Source organism: Camelus ferus, chromosome 2 (genome assembly GCF_009834535.1).
Source record: "Camelus ferus isolate YT-003-E chromosome 2, BCGSAC_Cfer_1.0, whole genome shotgun sequence".
NCBI lineage: Eukaryota > Metazoa > Chordata > Mammalia > Artiodactyla > Camelidae > Camelus > Camelus ferus.
The window spans coordinates 117,845,888-117,859,185 of NC_045697.1; the positions used below are offsets into that span (position 1 = coordinate 117,845,888).

Genomic DNA, 13,298 nt, shown 5'->3' on the forward strand with positions numbered 1-13,298 from the left:
GGCAGACCAAGAAGATGGGGGCTAATGTCCTGGAGAACCATCTTCCCCAAGTCAGAATTCAGGCTCCTTTTATACTAAAAAGGTAGGGGACGTGGTTGGTTGTTGCAGACTTCTTGGTATCAGAATCCTTTGTTCTAGCAACTGTCCACGTGGGTCAGGTCACGGTGTTCTTGTAAACCTCCAACATGACATGTTAGTTTCTGTTATGCAACTGTCTATCTCTATGTGAATGGGAAAGTGTTACACTCTAAAAGGTCGGAGCCTTGAGGATGGGCTCTCCTGTCTATTTCAGGCTCCAGGCAACATTCTTTTACAAAAGGTGCAGAACCAGCGCGACTCAGCTCAGGACGTATTCAATATGGAGTCAGATTTGTTCTTCCCTGTTACAAGCTTATTCCTTAAGGAAGTATGGGGTTACCAGTATTCATTTTAATACGAGAGACTTGTTTCACTTATAGATGTGTCCAGGTAGCACACTAATACACTGTTGCTTGAAGGTGGGTCACTGGGCTGGAGAACAGAGACTTCATTAAGGAGGAGGGAGGTTTCCGTGTGCGCCGATGCGTGATCTATACTGAAGACAGTTACAGATACAACAGCAACCAATACGCATGCCTGTTACCTATGTGCTGGGCCACGTTCTGTTTAAAAGTCATCTCAGTCATATTACATTGGCCATGTAATGGCAGAAACAAAAGCGAAGGTCAAAAATAATGAAAATTTGAGGCTAACTGGCTGGCGAAACGGGGATTCCATTAGTAGAAACCAGAAAAACAAAATAGAAAATGGACTAGACCTTACAAATGAGTTTGGAGTAGGATCCATTGATTTAAAGGGCTAGTGAGGCCCCTGGGAATGTGATTTTGTGACTTGGAAGAGTTCTGAGCTATTACTACAGATGCAAAGAGCATATGCTTGTGGAAGAGACTGACTTCAACCCAAGAAGTATTTTAGGTTGCCAGGGATTTGGAAGAAGACCGAGAATAACATCTTAGAGAAGAACAAACTCTCAGTGTACAAGGAGACAGTTCTGTAGACGCGAAGACATCTGAAGAAGGAAAGGGAGTAGGAGGGGTGCCAGATAACAAAAATAAACCAATTAAAAGATCAATCAGTTTCTGTCATATCTTCCCATTGGTGATTGGTGGTTCATTGATAGAAAACAGTTTAAAAAATCAGTCTCTGAAAATGTCTGAGAAAATAGTACAGGCTTCTAATTTCGGAGAGTTATTTTTACACATCCATTCTTTCCTTGGCTGTTTTAGTTCATTGTCAAGCATTGTTAAATTGACCCTTTAACAGATGCACCAACTCATCATTTACGTTTTCAGTGTTGGTGACAGATAATCCTTAAATAACAGTGTTTGCCCAGGAATCCTTTTCAGAACCGTCTATTTTTTGCAGTACTAAAATTTTATTTGACTTTAAAATGACCTGTGAAAGATTTGGTTTCCAACTCCACAGTTTGTTTTACATTAGATAAAAATGTTTCATTTGAAGTTCCAAAACGCTTCTCTTTCTTTTTAGTGGCAGGTATGAGTGGTATTTGCATGACATTCATAGTCTTTAATTTACTGCCTCTATTGTCACGAAATATTTATTCATTTAATTTCTTCCCATGACGTTATTTTTGTCAGTGAGTGAAATGCTTCAGACTTTTTTGCTTGAACTTAACTTTCACATTTTTCTTTTACACTCACATAGATTCTTAGCAGTCCCATCAATTCTTTGGTATTTAAAGGTTTATGGTTTTAATTTTAGGGACTCTGTTTAATATAGAGAAAGTATTAAAACTAGCTATAATCACATGCTTGTGAACCACAAGAGAGACCATCACTTAAAACATGAACCTCCTGAGGTTTTGTTGAATATTTTTCAATTCTCTAAGCCTTCTCTAGATGACTGGCTGGTTTTCTTGAGGTTGCAGCAGAGTGTGGGAGAACTGGCAGATAAGTTCTCTTGGATTTATAGGCACACACACCTGGCCATGGCTGTGATGTTAAAACGGTGGCTTTCTACCACCTTCCACCACCTGGACCATCCCCAACCCCCACCATCTCTTGGGCAAGAAGAAGCCTTAAAGATTATGAATATGGAGACATTATATGCTTTTAAAAGTCACTTGGTTCAAGAGGTAGAAGGGTCCCCTAGTATTATTGCTTGGAGCTTTGTAGTTCAAGTATGTAACACCTGAGTGGGTAGCAGTGACCTGGACCTCCCCCCGACCCCTGCAGCAGCCTAGCTCCACGGCTGGTGCCCTGAGCTCAGTAGGCAGTGAACGAATATTTGTTGACTGTGACATTTAGTTACAGTTCTGAACTCTAATTCTAGTTGGATATGTTCTATATGTGATTAACTAAAAATTTCAGCTTCGTGTGCATGCTAAAATATTCTGCTCTTGACTGAAATGTAAAATTTGGGGGTGAAGACATTTTTGTCATTATAATTGAATCCCCTTTTAGGATTTTTATTATACTGGACTTTAATAGTATAAATACTATATTCTACTGGACTTTTTATGGAGAAGGGATAAAGTGAAAAATTAAGGAGATCACAGTTACTAATTGTCTTCTCCATCCTGCTTACACTCTGCAATGATGAGTAGAAACTAATGGTGATTCCAGAGCATTATATGAGCCTGAATCCAATGATAATTTAGAAGATACTTACTGTGCACTATTTTCCCATAAATTTTCTGTACCATGCTGACTAAAGAAAGAAACTACTGAATGTATATTGGTCAAGAGAAAACCATTTCAGTTACAATTATTGAGTAAAAAAACATAGTTACATATATTATATATATATATATATATATAGCACTGTTATATTTTTGTGTTTTTTCCTTTTTGGGGGGTGGTAATTAGGTTTATTTATTCATTTTTAATGGAGGTACTGGAGATTGAACCCAGGACCTCGTGCATGCTAAGTGCACACTCTACCACTGAGCTCTACCCTCCCCCCGATTTTTTTTTCATCCCTAATTGCTAAATTGGTTACTCTTTTACACTGATGTTGTCTTACCAAACAGGTACTGAGTTTGTTTGGCTTTCTGACGGGCATGTTATTTTTGAGTAGAGCGTTCTTAACCTTGACTATTCATAGGTAAAAGGGTTCCTGGATACTTTCTTGGGGCTGGGTGAGTCCTGTGAAATTGTATGCCATTGTGTGAAAACTATGAGAGTCTGTATTGAGAGATATAATTTTCTGGCTTGAACACTCCTGCCTTTCATCAGATTCTCAGAACTTTCTCAAGTGATTGGTTTACAAGGTTTTTTTAAAAAAGTAGCTCTTGTTATACTTGGTTCAGAAGTTTAACCTACTTGAGGAATTCTGAAGCCTGGTTTTATAATTGGAGCTATTATAAAGGAACAGAGAATTATAGGCATTTTGAGCAAATCATGTCAAGGTTTGTTTTGTCTCATGAGCTTCCTACGTTATTATATTCTTCTGCCCAGACCGTCCCACAGCGTGCTCTCCACCATAATGGTGCTACTGGATCCTTCTACCATACCATAATACTCACAGTCAGGTCTGCACACTGCCTGTCATACCTCTCTTCTGGCACAGAAAAATTAAGATCTGGGCTAACTAAAACAAGTCTCGATCTTGGAATTGTGGTAAGAAAGGGAATTGTGAGACGAAAATCTCAAAATTCTCCTTGTTTAAAATGGATATATGTGTGATTCTCAAGTCTGACCAAGAGAATGGGGATTCTTTTTTTAAAACAAGTACTTGACTTTTGATTTCAGAAAGGGAAAAATAGCTTCTTCCCTGAATGTGATCAGCTCTTTGGATGAAATCTTGCAGTTGCCTTCAGTTTTATTTTAGGGATCTCAAAGGGATGGTGAAGTCATTCCAAATATGAATTTAGTACAACTCAGTTCCACAGAAACAGATTTGATGGCATCGCAAGAGGGTGCTGGTGTCTTTGCTTATAATATAGTGAGGGACTTGGATCAATTCCTTTTAGGCGAGTTGTCCTCAGAAAGCAGCGGTGGGCTGGAAGTCGATCCACATGCCATTCTCTTTACCCACTAAATTTTCTTTATAAATGTGTCTGCAGGTGAAATGTGGGCTTTACTCCTACGTCGTTCAGCCAGTCGACAAATATTTGTTTATTAATTATCTATGGTGGGTGAGGTGCTCTGTTATGCTTTGGGGGTTACATTAGTCAAAAAACAATGAAAATAAAACAACTCCCTCAGCAAAGTCCAGGATCCTTTAAGAGTTTAGTAATTAAATCACACAGATACTTTAAAAACTACGTAATCCAGTAAATAAATGAATATGCATGTGAGACTATGTTCATTGTGAAAGATAAACAGTTTTTGCTTTTAGTATAGCTTCATTTTTCTGTACTTTTTAACCGTAATGATAATGGATCTTTTAAATGCTCTTATCTTCTCTAAATTAATGTGGAATTTGTCATTTGTAAAAGAGTACCAAATTCTGGAAGAATATTTACAGTTAGAAGTACAATTAATAGCAACTCTCCTATGCCAAGCAGTGGCATGAAGCCAGAATCCACCAAATGAATAATAATTGGTGAAAATGTCTCCCACTTCATTGGTAGGATTAGAAACACCCCACAAATAACCCATTAAAAAGTGGTTAAACAGAAAAAAGTTACTAGGATTATTCTTTTGTATTTTTATTGAAGTATCGTCAGTTTACCATGTTGTGTCAATTTCTGGTGTACAGCACAGTGCTTCCGTCATACATGAACATGTATGTGTTTGTTTTCATATCATTTGATACTGTAAGTTACTAAAAGATATTGAACATAGTTCTCTGTGGTGTACAGTATGAACTTGTTCATCTATTTAATATATAGTGGTTAGTATCTGCAAATTTTGAATTTATTCTCGAATCCCAATGTATCCCTTCCCAGCCCCTTCCCCCACCCCGCGAAAGGAGGCAAGAACATACAGTGGAGTAAAGGCAATCTCTTCAGCAAGTGGTGCTGGGAAAACTAGACAGCAGCATGTAAATCAATGAAGTTAGACTACTCCCTCACAGTATAGACAAAAATAAATTCAAAATGGCTTAAAGACTTAAATGTAAGACAAGACACTGTAAACATCTTAGAAGAAAACATAGGCAAAACATTCTCTGACGTAAATCTCAGTGTAGGATTGTTATTTTTGCTGCTGTTGTTTGCACCTACCTTGAAGTAAAGCACTGTGAAAGTAATAGGTATTACCAAGTTTTATGAAAACAAAGGAAAAGTTCTCCTCGGTGTGGGTGTGCTGAGTTGGGTAAGGAGGCTACCAGGGAAACAGACACTGAAGAATTCATCACTCAGATGTTTAGGTTGAAAGATTTCATGGAGTAATGTGATGTCTCAGGAAAAGAGTAGGATTTAGACTCAAAAGACCTGGACTGAAGGTTAACATTGTCATTGGTCATTGGGGTCACCCTACATCCAGGTTTTCTGGGGACCATCATGGTTTGTCTTTGTCCTGACACAATTGAAAATACCACCCTCTTTCATTCTCAGATGTGTGTTGGTTTGGACAGGAAGTTATAGGGTCATCTAACTGTGACAACCAACCCTATTTTTACAGTAATGAAGTTTGCATAATGCATTTGGTCTTGAAGGTGGTTGTGAGAGCTGGGAAAAACCTGTGTTAAGAAAATGTTTTGTAATCTGAAAATCACTGTAAGAACTATGAAGAGGTATATAAATATTAGTGTATTCATTTGGGCAGGATGACTAAGGTGAATATAGAAATGAGAGTAGGTTTATTTTAGTCACTCATCCTTGGACACAATGGTGTTACTCTTGTGTGGTAGTTTTATTTTCCCAAAGTATGGTATGTTGAAATCAAGGCACAGACCATGACGACAAGGATTATTGAAACCTAGACTTGACTTGTGATTAGGAAAAGGGATAGAATCCATCGTATTAAAATTTCAATGGCTTTCCTAAACTAAGTGAGAAAAATGGAACCAATTACTGCGAAATTTCATCAATATTCCATTCAATTTTGAATTCAAGCTCTTACAATTTGCTTATCATCTTTAAGAGGTACTTACACATCCTTCTATGAGCTTGGAGAATGATAATAATTTTATTCTTTTTGTAAGTCATTGCTAGTGTTACTGAGTCCAAACTCGTCCTGCTTGCCACACGACAGGCCAGTAAATCGGGAGATGAGGTGTTTGTTGGGGCAAGGAATAATGACTTTATTCAGAAAGCTGGCCGACCTAGAAGATGGGGGACGAATGTCCTGGAGAACCATCTTCCCCAAGTCAGAATTCAGGCTACTTTTACACTAAAAGGGGAGGGGGTGTGGTTGGTTGTTGCAAACTTCTTGGTGTCAGAATCCTTTGTTCTTTCACCTGTCCCTGTAGATCAGGTCATAATGTCCCTATAAACCTCCAGTAAGACACATGTTATTCTCTGTTCTGCAACTTGTTATCTGTATATGAAAGGAAAAATGTTACACCCTTAAAGGTCAGAGCCCCAAGAATGAGCTCTCCTGTCTATTTCAGGATCTAGGCAACATCCTTTTACAAAAGGTACCAGAACCAGCATAACTGAGCCCAGGAAACAGAGCCCAGGGTTAGAGCCAAAGGAACAGATCTCATACAGAGTCAGATTTGTTCTTTGTTGTTACACCAGTAATCACAAATGTTAGTATCCTTAGGAATTTGATCTTAAGTGAGCAATTTCTCAAAGGAAGCAGTTTCCATGGAGTGCTACTCCGGGACTCTGTTTTATTTCAGATGGTACCATTTAATCTCTATCAAATGGTTGCATCTTAGCTTTTTGCACTTCTTCCTGAAAAGCTGCTAGAGGACCTGTGTTAATTTGAAACAAAAGCAAGCAAAAACAGTTTTTACCAATAGCAAACGAGTTTCCAGGAAGAAGATACTAATTCTGCCGAAATCTAAGAAGCCATTCACCGAACAGCGTATGGACTGCAGAAAAAACTCAGCAAGCAAGAGTCAGCTCACCATTTGGAACTTTTAAAAATATAATTCATGAGCAAGATATTAGGGGATAATGATGACTATCTCACAGGGTTGTTAAAAATAGTAAATAGCTAGTGGATAAGGAAACATCTGGTCAGTGACCTGCAATTTTGAGTGGCTCGTCTATAAATGTGAGTTGAGTAGATGAGCGAGATTTGGAAAGAATGAGGCATCAAGGGAACACAGCCTACAAATAATGCTCTTTCTTTTATTTTTTTTTCTATGCCAGCCAAGACCCTCTCCCTTATAGATTCGTACAAATGACCACAAAGAAAAGTTCATTTGACTGACTCAGATAGGAATTATTACAGGCTTTTTGTGTCTTTTCAATCATTCAAATTATTTTTACTTCCAAAATCTGCCATTGAAGATTCTGAACCACCTAGATTGGGATTTGAGGTCACCAAAAGACTCAATTTTACTATCTCTGTCTACTGGCAGGGAGGAACTATTCTCAAGCATCTGGACTGGCATAGAAAAGAGGAGAAAGAACATTTAAAAGGTAAGCGAAACATGTGTTTTTATTTACTCTACATTTTTAGCCTGTTCTCCCACACTCTAAGATAATCTCACATGATTAAGGTTTGTCCAGTGAACCCTAGTAAAGAAGAGAACGTTTTAGGTGGACTGACACTCTTTGCTGATTCTTCAACAGGAACAAGTGTAGGCTTGAATACCCTCCTTTCTTAGTGGGACTCTTTTCTGTCCTTGTGCTTCTAAGTTTCCGCCTAGCTTGCCAGTGTTCCAGTACTGTTGTCATATTCCTCATGGTCTTCAGACTGCAGTGTGCTTGCTGAAACGCCTCTGGTCTCATTTCTGTATTGTCTGATAAGTCAAAGATCTGGCATATTATTTGGACTGTTACGGAGTAGCGAGGGGCTAGAAGTATGTTTTGCAAAGTGTAATTGATTATTCTGGTGTTTTTAGACTTTTTTTCCCCTCTTTCACATCTATTTATTTTCTTTGGAGGAAAATACTGAATAAAAGGACCTTGTTAATTACTGAGTAAAAGGCTTACTACATATTTATATCAGGTTTTGTGAGTTTTGTTTGTTGGTTTGGTTTGATGTTTTGCTTGCCCATCATGGATCCTTTGTTTGGGTTGACTTTTCACAGGATTACCACAGGGCGATCAGATTTTAAAGCCTGACCACTAGTTGTTATAAAATAAGTATTTTGATGGTGTGTGTGGTGGTGCTGGAATAGATCTCTGGAAATTTAAATCGTGTCGTTTAAATGGTTAGTTGTTCTTAGGGCTTCTGTTAGGCATAGCTTTCTTAAAAACCTGTTATCTCAGCTTGAGAATATAACCGCCACGTTATTAGTATTACTACACTTGCTGTAATTGAATTAAATATAATTGGTACTTCCTCCTCTGTGAGTTTTCTCGGCTTGTCCTTGCCCCCTGGGCTTGCATTTCTGCATCTTTGCTCCATACTTTGGACAATGTTCCATTTTTTTCAGGACAGGAATGGATGCACTTACAGGGAACATGGGTGGAGAGTCTCCAACTTCAAACTTGGACTGTACGGCCATGAGTTTTCAAGGAAATACTCTGTTCAGACAGGTGTGTTCTCGTGATGGGAGGCCACGGATGCAGCAGGTCCCTTTGCTGGCCGGGGGATTAAACTCACATTGACAGTGCAAATACCATAAAGAAGGATTCTTAAATCTTGTGGCATCTGACAACGTCCCATCTGCCAGATGTGTCCTCAAAGTCTTCCTAGGGGTCAGAAGAGAGGGGAGTAGATATTTTTGGATAATGTTGAAGGAACTAGTGCTAATGAGGTGTTAGAGAATCATGTCTCCTCACAAATGGAACTTCTTTCTGGTGGACTTGGTCAAGTCCAGTCCAGTCCCTATTTTGAATTTTTACTAAAAATTCAAAGACTTATCTTCTGGAATCTGTCCTGTCCTCTGTTTCAGCTCCTCTTTTTAGACCACTTACTTCTGGATCTTTGGTTTGTTTCTTAAACTACCATCCTAAGACTAGCTGTGGCTGAAGAATTCTGCTAATGGTTATATTCAAGACAGTTACACAATATCTTCATGTGTATGTTTATTTATTTTTTAATAATAGACCCACGGGATGATAAAATAAAGGAAGCTGACAGGAGATAGCTTGGCATGCTTAGGTATTCTCAGGATCATGATGAAAACTGTGTTTGCTTTGAGAAATATAATTTAACTGATCTATTTTCCCACCAAAATTATGTGTTTTGTTACTAATTTATGACTCTCATGTCTTTGAAAAGCCTCACGTTTATATTTTAATCGCATTTTAACTTCTCTTTAAGATTGACGAGGGTTGTTGAACGTGGAGTGTGGGGTGGGGAGGTGACGTTTGCGTGCAGGCAGAATGGTGTGGATATTCATGAGTGTTAAGTTGGTTTGAACTTAGCCTGTGAAAGGCAGTCCTGTCCAGTGTAAGTGTGCTGCATTTATTCCTGCTCTCTTGGTGTGGAATTACTCCAGAAACCAAAGATCTTGCTACACATATAACTGATAAATCTCAAATATTGCTTATGGAACTACAAACCCTTTATCAGTAATTGACAGCATTCCGAACATCAGATGGGAGGACATGATCTGTATAGAAGTGACCAAATTTATTATTTTGCCTGCCTTTGGATGTTACTCGTAAGAAATTCATAGGCTCATTACATATAAGTTATATGCATTCACCTTGGAACATAAAATCCTAAATATAAGTAGAGAATCTGACTTTTCAGTGTTAATGACTGCTAAATATAATAAGATGGAAATAAATGCATTCCTATTTGATCGTTTCTTAGGAATCATTTCCTTAGCCTAATGCAGACCTTACCCTAAAAGAGAATTTTAAATATTTTAAATATTCCCTGAGCTCATGAACGAATGGCCTTATTTGCCTTTTTTGACAGAGGAAGTTTGTATTTGATTACCTTTTCATGATTATTACTCTTGATGAAATTGCTGGTAAACTCCATCTGAATGTTATAAATTATATGTCCAGTACAGATAGAAAATTGACAGACGTGGGTCTCCAAACAGACGAGGTTCTCTATTGAATACATCTTTTTCTTAAATAAGCATGTTTGTTTATAGGCTATACAATATGATTTTGTGCTTCGTCACGTTAGCCAGTTTTTGTCATAATATCTCATGTAAATGCATTTCGCTGCTTAAAACATTTCAGAGCTCCTAACTTTTAATGTAAACTTTCTACACTAAATAATAGTTTTAATTCAACAAGACAGTTGATTCAGTATTGAAAAATGAAATCACTATTGAACTTTTAAAGTGAATGTTTCTTTTGTAAAGCGAATTAATCCAAATTTATTTATCTCTGTTCATTCTGGTTTTGGCCTCCTTGTGGTATCTGAAGTAACACAACTTAACGCAGAATGAAAAATAATAGCATTGCCCAGACATGTTTCCCTGTAGTGGTGCATCTAATGTGTGGTAGGCAATTATATTCATTACTAATTGGTATGAATCAATCAAAAGCTTTAAGGAGATTCTGTGTATATATACTTGGCTTTTCATCCTGCAGGGTGATAGGTACAAAGATTATTGCTATTTGCCTCTCATAATTGAGCTTTCGTAATTTTAAAACATTATATCCTATTGTATACAACCAAAATAGGTGATTTTTACCATTACCTTAAGGCTCAAACACCATACAGTCAAATCGTTACTTTTTCTCTGTCTCACGCCTCAACACCAGAAGAATTTTGTAGATCTTCCTTGATGTGTCCTTTATGACTCAAAGTTAAGGTATTTAAGTGCACAGACAGGGAACACCAGTGATAATCACACCAGGATAACAGGCCGGAACCACGGCCACTCCTGGAAAACCTAAACACGTTCACTATGCAGTGATTTTGGTTGCATTTATAAAAATCTTAACTCTCATTGGCTTCAATAGTAAAAGTGAGGCGCAGAGGTGGGCTGAGTTTGTTGTGTGGTTTGGGCTGGAATCTGGCTCCCAGGGGCTCTTCTACTGTGTATCTGTCTACCTCTGGGCACTGACTCTTCCATCAGACCGGATTCAACAGGACTGCTTATTGGATACGGCAGTTCTAAAGCTCATGTCTGCACCCAAAATGGTCCAATCCCCATTGAGAAAAAAATAAATAAATAAATGAATCATTGGATTCACTCTGACTGGCCCATTAGAGCCACCCATAGAGTGAGGGGGATGGACTCGTGTTGACTTTCCAGATGTATCTCTGGATTTTGTCAAAGTGGGTGTGCTTCACAGGGGGCGAGGGGAGCTGGGAGGGTGCTCACTGTGAAGACTCTCTCTGCACGTGAAAGGTCTGCTGTGAACGCCCTGGACACAGGGCCTCATTTCCTGCTGTTGCTCATAGTTAGATAGGAGGCCAATGGCTGAATTCTTTTACTTCTTATTAGACACAGAAGAATTCAAACCTTTTTAAAAAAGATAGTGTTGTTACCGAGTCCAAACTCATTCTGCTCACTGCATGACAGGCCAGTAAATCAGGAGACAAGGCGTTGGGTCAAGGAATAGTGACTTTATTCAGAAAGCTGGCAGACCGAGAAGATAGGGGACTAATGTTCTGGAGAACCATCTTCCCCAAGTCAGAATTCAGGCTTCTTTTATACTAAAGGGGGGGGGGGCTGTGGTTGGTTGTACAAACTTTTTGGAATCCTTCATTCTTGCAGCTGTCCATGTATGTCAGGGCATGATGCCCCTGTAAAACCTCTAACAAAACAATCATCATTTTCTGTTCTGCAACTTGTTATCTTTATATAAGTGCAAAAGTGTTAATATCCTTAAAGGTCAGAGCCTTGAGAATAAGCTCTTCTGTATATTTCAGGCTAAAGCAACAGTCTTTTACAAAAGGTGCAGAGCCAGCATGACTGAGCACAGGAAACAGAGCACAGGGTTAGAGCCAAGGAACAGAGCTAATGAGGAGTCAGATTTGTTCTTTTCTGTTACAGTGTCAGGCTAATGAAATGACAACATTTCTTCAAAGTTATCTTTTTCCCCTCCTTCTTCAGTCAGCGTGTAGGAGGGAATCAGAAATTGGCCATATCTGCCAAAAAATGACAGCTTCTTGCTTAATCAGTTTGATCCTTGTGAAAGTTGGATTCCGTATTCGTGTTGAACAATTCTGATTATCTTCCCTAGCAATCTCCTGTCAGAAAAACTTGGTACCTGATAATCACTTTTCTTCCTCACTGTATTTGAACTAGACAGAATATGATGACCAAAGTGTCTCCTTCATGTAATACTGATTTGTAATTATCAAGGTAGTTAATTTATACAAATACCACTTCATTTGAACTTTAAAACAGCCTCTGGTTATCTTTAATTTATTTCAAAAAAAAAAAAACCCTGATATCAAGTGTCTTGCCTAAAATCACAGGTTTTATCAGCACTGATTCATATTTCAGAGTTAAAATAATGACAATAATTGTGGCATTCTCAGTCTGGTAAAATTATAGAACATGTTTTATTTAAAAATAAGTTACTATGTTTAGAAAATGGCAAATCTCAGTAATGAGTAATCTGAAACCTGTCACCTTCAGCTAAAAAATATATGTATACATATGTAGATGAACATACACATATTTTACTCAAAGTTCATCTCTTATAATCATAGGTTGCATGACCTTTGAGTAAAATATCAATTTGAATTAAGGGACTTTAGCTGGAGAAGAATATGCATTGTAAAAGCTGCTTATTCTTATAAGTACAGTCTGAGGAAGCTTAGGAATGAAAGATGGAATGTTGAAATCATATGTGAAACTGGGTTTTTTTTTTTTTTGCCGTGTTCTACTATAGCAAGTTTCTTTACAGCACCAGTGTATACTAGGCAGTGCCAGGTGCCAGGTGCCAGGTACAAAGCGAGGTACAGGTGTGGACATGAAAATCCGTCTTCCCCAGAAGTTTTTCTGCCTCACTAGAAGGTCAGAGTGCGGTGGGAAAGAGAGAGAGGTCAGCTCATACGTGATGATTAGAATGTGCACAATGAGGATGAAGGATTACATCCCCAAAAAGGGCTCTTCTGACGTGGGTTTTGATAATTGAATATGCTTACTAGTATACGTAGTCTAGAAATGATCCTAAATCAGAGTCCCAGAAGCTGTCCCATTAAGAGGACAAGGCATTGTTTTGTTTCTGGTGTCCCAAGCCCTCCGTGCAGAGAATGAACCTTAATGGGTTCTCAATGTATGATTTCTGACTGCTCGCCCCCTTGAGGAGTAAAATGATTAACAACGTTCTGGAATAAATTCAAGATCCTCAGTTGGGCATATTTTAAACTGTTATATTTGTTTTTTATGGCTTACTTAATCTGGCA

The 13,298-nt window shown here is 38.3% G+C and overlaps 1 protein-coding gene across 4 annotated transcripts in view; it reads left to right on the top strand.

Moving 5' to 3' along the window:
• Positions 1-13,298, top strand: part of PDGFC (platelet derived growth factor C) — a 187,893-nt gene that overhangs the window by 89,792 nt on the left and 84,803 nt on the right. Inside the window, exon 2 of one of the 4 annotated variants that reach the window (XM_032466183.1) lies at positions 7,426-7,486. The exons of the other annotated variants lie outside the window; for them this stretch is intronic. The gene's annotated coding sequence lies outside the window, so the exon portion shown is untranslated. The remainder of the gene's footprint in view (positions 1-7,425; positions 7,487-13,298) is intronic. 4 annotated transcript variants of the gene reach the window in all.